Source organism: Ipomoea triloba, chromosome 4, assembly GCF_003576645.1.
Source record: "Ipomoea triloba cultivar NCNSP0323 chromosome 4, ASM357664v1".
Lineage (NCBI taxonomy): Eukaryota > Viridiplantae > Streptophyta > Magnoliopsida > Solanales > Convolvulaceae > Ipomoea > Ipomoea triloba.
This window is the reverse complement of record NC_044919.1, coordinates 9,983,720-9,994,965: the sequence shown is the minus strand read 5'-3', so window position 1 is coordinate 9,994,965 and position 11,246 is coordinate 9,983,720.

The window sequence follows — 11,246 nt, the reverse complement described above, 5'->3', positions numbered from 1 at the left end:
ATGACATATTTGACACATTTTTTTTCCAAAAAAGTCATATTTATATTTACCTGGTATTACAGGTAACTAACAGGTAATTATGCCTTGATGACTAAATTGACATGTCTATGTACCTAATTGAAAATTTAAAAAGTTTGAGGGCCTAATTATTTTTTCAGATAAAGTTCGATGGCCTATTTGACATGTTTTTTTGCAAAAAAAGTCATATTTACATTATCTGCTATTATAGGTCAGGTAATTATGCCTTGATTAACTTAATTGACATGTTTATATATACCTAATTGCAATTTTAAACACTTTGAGTGCCTAATTAATTTTTCAGGTAAAGTTCGATGACCTATTTGTCATATTTTTTTTCAAAAAAAGTCTTATTTATATTTACTTGATATTACAGGTCACTAACAGGTAATTATGCCTTGATGAACTAAATTGACATGTTTATGTATCTAATTGCAACTTTAAACACTTTGAGGGCCAAATTAATTTTTCAGGTAAAGTTCGATGGCCTATTTGACTTATTTTTTGCAAAAAAAAAAAAAGAAGTCATATTACATTTACCCGCTATTACAGGTCACTAACATGTAATTACGCCTTGATGAACTAAATTGACATGTTTATGTACCTAATTACAATTTTAAAAAGTTTGAGGGTCTAATTAATTTTTCAAGTAAAGTTTTATGGCCTATTTAACATATTTTTTGCAAAAAAAGTCATATTTACATTTACCTGCTATTACAGGTCACTAACAGGTAATTATGCCTTGATTAACTTAATTGACATGTTTATATATATCTAATTGCAATTTTAAACACTTTGAGTGCCTAATTAATTTTTCAGGTAAAGTTCGATGACATATTTGACACATTTTTTTTCCAAAAAAGTCATATTTATATTTACCTGGTATTACAGGTAACTAACAGGTAATTATGCCTTGATGACTAAATTGACATGTCTATGTACCTAATTGAAAATTTAAAAAGTTTGAGGGCCTAATTATTTTTTCAGATAAAGTTCGATGGCCTATTTGACATGTTTTTTTGCAAAAAAAGTCATATTTACATTATCTGCTATTATAGGTCAGGTAATTATGCCTTGATTAACTTAATTGACATGTTTATATATACCTAATTGCAATTTTAAACACTTTGAGTGCCTAATTAATTTTTCAGGTAAAGTTCGATGACCTATTTGTCATATTTTTTTTCAAAAAAAGTCTTATTTATATTTACTTGATATTACAGGTCACTAACAGGTAATTATGCCTTGATGAACTAAATTGACATGTTTATGTATCTAACTGCAACTTTAAACACTTTGAGGGCTAAATTAATTTTTCAGGTAAAGTTCGATGGCCTATTTGACATATTTTTTGCAAAAATAAAGAAGTCATATTTACATTTACCTACTATTACAGGTCATTCACAGGTAATTATGCCTTGATGAAGTAATTGACATGTTTATGTATCTAACTGCAACTTTAAACACTTTGAGAGCCAAATTAATTTTTCAGGTAAAATTTGATGGCTTATTTGACATATTTTTTGCAAAGAAAAGTCATATTTACATTTACCTGCTATTACAGGTAACTAACAGGTAATTATGCCTTGATGAACTAAATTGACATGTCTATGTACCTAATTGATAATTTAAAAAGTTTGAGGGCAAATTAATTTTTCAGGTAAAGTTTGATGGCCTATTTGACATATTTTTTACCAAAAAAATCATATTTACATTACAGGTCACTAACAGGTAATTATGTCTTGATGAACTAAATTGACATGTCTATGTACCTAATTGATAATTTAAAAAGTTTGAGGGCAAATTAATTTTTCAGGTAAAGTTTGATGGCCTATTTGACATATTTTTTACCAAAAAAATCATATTTACATTACAGGTCACTAACAGGTAATTATGTCTTGATGAACTAAATTGACATGTCTATGTACCTAATTGATAATTTAAAAAGTTTGAGGGCAAATTAATTTTTCAGGTAAAGTTTGATGGCCTATTTGACATATTTTTTACCAAAAAAATCATATTTACATTACAGGTCACTAACAGGTAATTATGTCTTGATGAACTAAATTGACATGTCTATGTACCTAATTGATAATTTAAAAAGTTTGAGGGCAAATTAATTTTTCAGGTAAAGTTTGATGGCCTATTTGACATATTTTTTACCAAAAAAATCATATTTACATTACAGGTCACTAACAGGTAATTATGTCTTGATGAACTAAATTGACATGTCTATGTACCTAATTGATAATTTAAAAAGTTTGAGGGCAAATTAATTTTTCAGGTAAAGTTTGATGGCCTATTTGACATATTTTTTACCAAAAAAATCATATTTACATTACAGGTCACTAACAGGTAATTATGTCTTGATGAACTAAATTGACATGTCTATGTACCTAATTGATAATTTAAAAAGTTTGAGGGCAAATTAATTTTTCAGGTAAAGTTTGATGGCCTATTTGACATATTTTTTACCAAAAAAATCATATTTACATTACAGGTCACTAACAGGTAATTATGTCTTGATGAACTAAATTGACATGTCTATGTACCTAATTGATAATTTAAAAAGTTTGAGGGCAAATTAATTTTTCAGGTAAAGTTTGATGGCCTATTTGACATATTTTTTACCAAAAAAATCATATTTACATTACAGGTCACTAACAGGTAATTATGTCTTGATGAACTAAATTGACATGTCTATGTACCTAATTGATAATTTAAAAAGTTTGAGGGCAAATTAATTTTTCAGGTAAAGTTTGATGGCCTATTTGACATATTTTTTACCAAAAAAATCATATTTACATTACAGGTCACTAACAGGTAATTATGTCTTGATGAACTAAATTGACATGTCTATGTACCTAATTGATAATTTAAAAAGTTTGAGGGCAAATTAATTTTTCAGGTAAAGTTTGATGGCCTATTTGACATATTTTTTACCAAAAAAATCATATTTACATTACAGGTCACTAACAGGTAATTATGTCTTGATGAACTAAATTGACATGTCTATGTACCTAATTGATAATTTAAAAAGTTTGAGGGCAAATTAATTTTTCAGGTAAAGTTTGATGGCCTATTTGACATATTTTTTACCAAAAAAATCATATTTACATTACAGGTCACTAACAGGTAATTATGTCTTGATGAACTAAATTGACATGTCTATGTACCTAATTGATAATTTAAAAAGTTTGAGGGCAAATTAATTTTTCAGGTAAAGTTTGATGGCCTATTTGACATATTTTTTACCAAAAAAATCATATTTACATTACAGGTCACTAACAGGTAATTATGTCTTGATGAACTAAATTGACATGTCTATGTACCTAATTGATAATTTAAAAAGTTTGAGGGCAAATTAATTTTTCAGGTAAAGTTTGATGGCCTATTTGACATATTTTTTACCAAAAAAATCATATTTACATTACAGGTCACTAACAGGTAATTATGTCTTGATGAACTAAATTGACATGTCTATGTACCTAATTGATAATTTAAAAAGTTTGAGGGCAAATTAATTTTTCAGGTAAAGTTTGATGGCCTATTTGACATATTTTTTACCAAAAAAATCATATTTACATTACAGGTCACTAACAGGTAATTATGTCTTGATGAACTAAATTGACATGTCTATGTACCTAATTGATAATTTAAAAAGTTTGAGGGCAAATTAATTTTTCAGGTAAAGTTTGATGGCCTATTTGACATATTTTTTACCAAAAAAATCATATTTACATTACAGGTCACTAACAGGTAATTATGTCTTGATGAACTAAATTGACATGTCTATGTACCTAATTGATAATTTAAAAAGTTTGAGGGCAAATTAATTTTTCAGGTAAAGTTTGATGGCCTATTTGACATATTTTTTACCAAAAAAATCATATTTACATTACAGGTCACTAACAGGTAATTATGTCTTGATGAACTAAATTGACATGTCTATGTACCTAATTGATAATTTAAAAAGTTTGAGGGCAAATTAATTTTTCAGGTAAAGTTTGATGGCCTATTTGACATATTTTTTACCAAAAAAATCATATTTACATTACAGGTCACTAACAGGTAATTATGTCTTGATGAACTAAATTGACATGTCTATGTACCTAATTGATAATTTAAAAAGTTTGAGGGCAAATTAATTTTTCAGGTAAAGTTTGATGGCCTATTTGACATATTTTTTACCAAAAAAATCATATTTACATTACAGGTCACTAACAGGTAATTATGTCTTGATGAACTAAATTGACATGTCTATGTACCTAATTGATAATTTAAAAAGTTTGAGGGCAAATTAATTTTTCAGGTAAAGTTTGATGGCCTATTTGACATATTTTTTACCAAAAAAATCATATTTACATTACAGGTCACTAACAGGTAATTATGTCTTGATGAACTAAATTGACATGTCTATGTACCTAATTGATAATTTAAAAAGTTTGAGGGCAAATTAATTTTTCAGGTAAAGTTTGATGGCCTATTTGACATATTTTTTACCAAAAAAATCATATTTACATTACAGGTCACTAACAGGTAATTATGTCTTGATGAACTAAATTGACATGTCTATGTACCTAATTGATAATTTAAAAAGTTTGAGGGCAAATTAATTTTTCAGGTAAAGTTTGATGGCCTATTTGACATATTTTTTACCAAAAAAATCATATTTACATTACAGGTCACTAACAGGTAATTATGTCTTGATGAACTAAATTGACATGTCTATGTACCTAATTGATAATTTAAAAAGTTTGAGGGCAAATTAATTTTTCAGGTAAAGTTTGATGGCCTATTTGACATATTTTTTACCAAAAAAATCATATTTACATTACAGGTCACTAACAGGTAATTATGTCTTGATGAACTAAATTGACATGTCTATGTACCTAATTGATAATTTAAAAAGTTTGAGGGCAAATTAATTTTTCAGGTAAAGTTTGATGGCCTATTTGACATATTTTTTGCAAAAATAAAGAAGTCATATTTACATTTACCTACTATTACAGGTCATTCACAGGTAATTATGCCTTGATGAAGTAAATTGACATGTTTATGTATCTAACTGCAACTTTAAACACTTTGAGGGCCAAATTAATTTTTCAGGTAAAATTTGATGGCCTATTTGACATATTTTTTGCAAAGAAAAGTCATATTTACATTTACCTGCTATTACAGGTCACTAACAGGTAATTATGCCTTGATGAACTAAATTGACATGTTTATGTATCTAATTGCAACTTTAAACACTTTGAGGGCCTAATTAATTTTTCAGGTAAAGTTCGATGGCCTATTTGACATATTTTTTGCAAAAAAAAGTCATATTTACATTTACCTGCTATTACAGGTCACTAACAGGTAATTATGCCTTGATGAACTAAATTGACATGTTTATGTATCTAACTGCAACTTTAAACACTTTGAGGGCCAAATTAATTTTTCAGGTAAAGTTTGATGGCCTATTTGACATATTTGTTGCACAGAAAAGTCATATTTACATTTACCTGCTATTACAGGTCCCTAACAGGTAATTATGCCTTGATGAACTAAATTGACATGTTTATGTACCTAATTGCAATTTTAAAAAGTTTGAGGGTCTAATTAATTTTTCAGGTAAAGTTCGATGGCCTATTTGACATATTTTTTGCAAAAAAAAGTCATATTTACATTTACCTGCTATTACAGGTCACTAACAGGTAATTATGCCTTGATGAACTAAATTGACATGTCTATGTACCTAATTGCAAATTTAAAAAGTTTGAGGGCCTAATTAATTTTTCAGGTAAAGTTCGATGGCCTATTTGACATATTTTTTGCAAAAAAAAGTCATATTTACATTTACCTGCTATTACAGGTCACTAACAGGTAATTATGCCTTGATTAACTAAATTGACATGTTTATATACCTAATTGCAATTTTAAAAACTTTGAGGGCCTAATTAATTTTTCAGGTAAAGTTCGATGGCCTATTTGACATATTTTTTGCAAAAAAAAGTCATATTTACATTTACCTGCTATTACAGGTCACTAACAGGTAATTATGCCTTGATTAACTAAATTGACATGTTTATGTATCTAATTGCAACTTTAAACACTTTGAGGGCCTAATTAATTTTTCAGGTAAAGTTCGATGGCCTATTTGACATATTTTTTGCAAAAAAAAGTCATATTTACATTTACCTGCTATTACAGGTCACTAACAGGTAATTATGCCTTGATGAACTAAATTGACATGTTTATGTATCTAACTGCAACTTTAAACACTTTGAGGGCCAAATTAATTTTTCAGGTAAAGTTTGATGGCCTATTTGACATATTTTTTGCAAAGAAAAGTCATATTTACATTTACCTGCTATTACAGGTCACTAACAGGTAATTATGCCTTGATGAACTAAATTGACATGTTTATGTACCTAATTGCAATTTTAAAAAGTTTGAGGGTCTAATTAATTTTTCAGGTAAAGTTCGATGGCCTATTTGACATATTTTTTGCAAAAAAAAGTCATATTTACATTTACCTGCTATTACAGGTCACTAACAGGTAATTATGCCTTGATGAACTAAATTGACATGTTTATGTATCTAATTGCAACTTTAAACACTTTGAGGGCCTAATTAATTTTTCAGGTAAAGTTCGATGGCCTATTTGACATATTTTTTGCAAAAAAAAGTCATATTTACATTTACCTGCTATTACAGGTCACTAACAGGTAATTATGCCTTGATGAACTAAATTGACATGTTTATGTATCTAACTGCAACTTTAAACACTTTGAGGGCCAAATTAATTTTTCAGGTAAAGTTTGATGGCCTATTTGACATATTTTTTGCAAAGAAAAGTCATATTTACATTTACCTGCTATTACAGGTCACTAACAGGTAATTATGCCTTGATGAACTAAATTGACATGTTTATGTACCTAATTGCAATTTTAAAAAGTTTGAGGGTCTAATTAATTTTTCAGGTAAAGTTCGATGGCCTATTTGACATATTTTTTGCAAAAAAAAGTCATATTTACATTTACCTGCTATTACAGGTCACTAACAGGTAATTATGCCTTGATGAACTAAATTGACATGTTTATGTATCTAATTGCAACTTTAAACACTTTGAGGGCCTAATTAATTTTTCAGGTAAAGTTCGATGGCCTATTTGACATATTTTTTGCAAAAAAAAGTCATATTTACATTTACCTGCTATTACAGGTCACTAACAGGTAATTATGCCTTGATGAACTAAATTGACATGTTTATGTATCTAATCGCAACTTTAAACACTTTGAGGGCTAAATTAATTTTTCAGGTAAAGTTCGATGGCCTATTTGACATATTTTTTGAAAAAAAAAAGAAGTCATATTTACATTACCTACTATTACAGGTCACTAACAGGTAATTATGCCTTGATTAACTAAATTGACATGTTTATATACCTAATTGCAATTTTAAACACTTTGAGTGCCTAATTAATTTTTCATGTAAAGTTTGATGGCCTATTTGACATATTTTTTGCCAAAAAAATCATATTTATATTTACCTGGTATTACAGGTCACTAACAGGAATTATGCCTTGATGAACTAAATTGACATGTTTATGTATCTAACTGCAACTTTAAACACTTTGAGGGCCAAATTAATTTTTCAGGTAAAGTTTGATGGCCTATTTGACATATTTTTTGCAAAGAAAAGTCATATTTACATTTACCTGCTATTACAGGTCACTAACAGGTAATTATGCCTTGATGAACTAAATTGACATGTTTATGTATCTAACTGCAACTTTAAACACTTTGAGGGCCAAATTAATTTTTCAGGTAAAGTTTGATGGCCTATTTGACATATTTTTTGCAAAGAAAAGTCATATTTACATTTACCTGCTATTACAGGTCCCTAACAGGTAATTATGCCTTGATGAACTAAATTGACATGTTTATGTACCTAATTGCAATTTTAAAAAGTTTGAGGGTCTAATTAATTTTTCAGGTAAAGTTCGATGGCCTATTTGACATATTTTTTGCAAAAAAAAGTCATATTTACATTTACCTGCTATTACAGGTCACTAACAGGTAATTATGCCTTGATGAACTAAATTGACATGTCTATGTACCTAATTGCAAATTTAAAAAGTTTGAGGGCCTAATTAATTTTTCAGGTAAAGTTCGATGGCCTATTTGACATATTTTTTGCAAAAAAAAGTCATATTTACATTTACCTGCTATTACAGGTCACTAACAGGTAATTATGCCTTGATTAACTAAATTGACATGTTTATATACCTAATTGCAATTTTAAAAACTTTGAGGGCCTAATTAATTTTTCAGGTAAAGTTCGATGGCCTATTTGACATATTTTTTGCAAAAAAAAGTCATATTTACATTTACCTGCTATTACAGGTCACTAACAGGTAATTATGCCTTGATGAACTAAATTGACATGTTTATGTATCTAACTGCAATTTTAAACACTTTGAGGGCCAAATTAATTTTTCAGGTAAAGTTTGATGGCCTATTTGACATATTTTTTGCAAAGAAAAGTCATATTTACATTTACCTGCTATTACAGGTCACTAACAGGTAATTATGCCTTGATGAACTAAATTGACATGTTTATGTACCTAATTGCAATTTTAAAAAGTTTGAGGGTCTAATTAATTTTTCAGGTAAAGTTCGATGGCCTATTTGACATATTTTTTGCAAAAAAAAGTCATATTTACATTTACCTGCTATTACAGGTCACTAACAGGTAATTATGCCTTGATGAACTAAATTGACATGTTTATGTACCTAATTGCAATTTTAAAAAGTTTGAGGGTCTAATTAATTTTTCAGGTAAAGTTCGATGGCCTATTTGACATATTTTTTGCAAAAAAAAGTCATATTTACATTTACCTGCTATTACAGGTCACTAACAGGTAATTATGCCTTGATGAACTAAATTGACATGTTTATGTATCTAATTGCAACTTTAAACACTTTGAGGGCCTAATTAATTTTTCAGGTAAAGTTCGATGGCCTATTTGACATATTTTTTGCAAAAAAAAGTCATATTTACATTTACCTGCTATTACAGGTCACTAACAGGTAATTATGCCTTGATGAACTAAATTGACATGTTTATGTATCTAATTGCAACTTTAAACACTTTGAGGGCTAAATTAATTTTTCAGGTAAAGTTCGATGGCCTATTTGACATATTTTTTGCAAAAAAAAGTCATATTTATATTTACCTGCTATTACAGGTCACTAACAGGTAATTATGCCTTGATGAACTAAATTGACATGTTTATGTATCTAATCGCAACTTTAAACACTTTGAGGGCTAAATTAATTTTTCAGGTAAAGTTCGATGGCCTATTTGACATATTTTTTGCAAAAAAAGTCATATTTACATTTACCTGCTATTATAGGTCACTAACAGGTAATTATGCCTTGATTAACTTAATTGACATGTTTATATATACCTAATTGCAATTTTAAACACTTTGAGTGCCTAATTAATTTTTCAAGTAAAGGTCGATGACCTATTTGACATATTTTTTTCCAAAAAAGTCTTATTTATATTTACTTGGTATTACAGGTCACTAACAGATAATTATACCTTGATAAACTAAATTGACATGTTTATGTATCTAACTGCAACTTTAAACACTTTGAAGGCCAAATTAATTTTTCAGGTATAGTTTGATGGCCTATTTGACATATTTGTTGCACAGAAAAGTCATATTTACATTTACCTGCTATTACAGGTCAGTAACGGGAAATTATGCCTTGATGAACTAAATTGACATGTTTATGTATCTAACTGCAACTTTAAACACTTTGAAGGCCAAATTAATTTTTCAGGTATAGTTTGATGGCCTATTTGACATATTTGTTGCACAGAAAAGTCATATTTACATTTACCTGCTATTACAGGTCAGTAACGGGAAATTATGCCTTGATGAACTAAATTGACATGTTTATGTATCTAACTGCAACTTTAAACACTTTGAAGGCCAAATTAATTTTTCAGGTATAGTTTGATGGCCTATTTGACATATTTGTTGCACAGAAAAGTCATATTTACATTTACCTGCTATTACAGGTCAGTAACGGGAAATTATGCCTTGATGAACTAAATTGACATCTTTATGTACCTAATTGCAATTTTAAAAAGTTTGAGGGACTAATTAATTTTTCAGGTAAATTTTGATGGCCTATTTGATATATTTTTTGCACAAAAAAATCATATTTATATTTACCTGGTATTACAGGTCACTAACAGAAATTATGCCTTGATGAACTAAATTGACATGTTTGTGTATCTAACTGCAACTTTAAACACTTTGAGGGCCAAATTATTTTTTCAGGTAAAATTTGATGGTCTATTTGACATATTTTTTGCAAAAAAAGTCATATTTACATTTACCTGTTATTATAGGTCATTAACAGGTAATTATGCCTTGATTAACTTAATTGACATGTTTATATATACATAATTGCAATATTAAACACTTTGAGTGCCTAATTAATTTTTAAGGTAAAGTTCGATGACCTATTTGAAATATTTTTTTCCAAAAAAGTCTTATTTATATTACTTGGTATTATAGGTCACCAACAGGTAATTATGCCTTGATTACTAAATTGACATGTTTATGTATCTAATCGCAACTTTAAACACTTTGAGGGCTAAATTAATTTTTCAGGTAAAGTTCGATGGCCTATTTGACATATTTTTTGCAAAAAAGAAGAAGTCATATTTAAATTACCTACTATTACAGGTTACTAACAGGTAATTATGCCTTGATTAACTAAATTGACATGTTTATACACCTAATTGAAATTATAAACACTTTGAGTGCCTAATTAATTTTTCATGTAAAGTTTGATGGCATATTTGACATATTTTTTGCCAAAAAAATCATATTTATATTTACCTGGTATTACAGGTTATTAACAGGAATTATTGCCTTGATGAACTAAATTGACATGTTTATGTATCTAACTGCAACTTTAAACACTTTGAAGGCCAAATTAATTTTTCAGGTATAGTTTGATGGCCTATTTGACATATTTGTTGCACAGAAAAGTCATATTTACATTTACCTGCTATTACAGGTCAGTAACGGGAAATTATGCCTTGATGAACTAAATTGACATGTTTATGTACCTAATTGCAATTTTAAAAAGTTTGAGGGTCTAATTAATTTTTCAGGTAAAGTTTGATGGCCTATTTGACATATTTTTTGC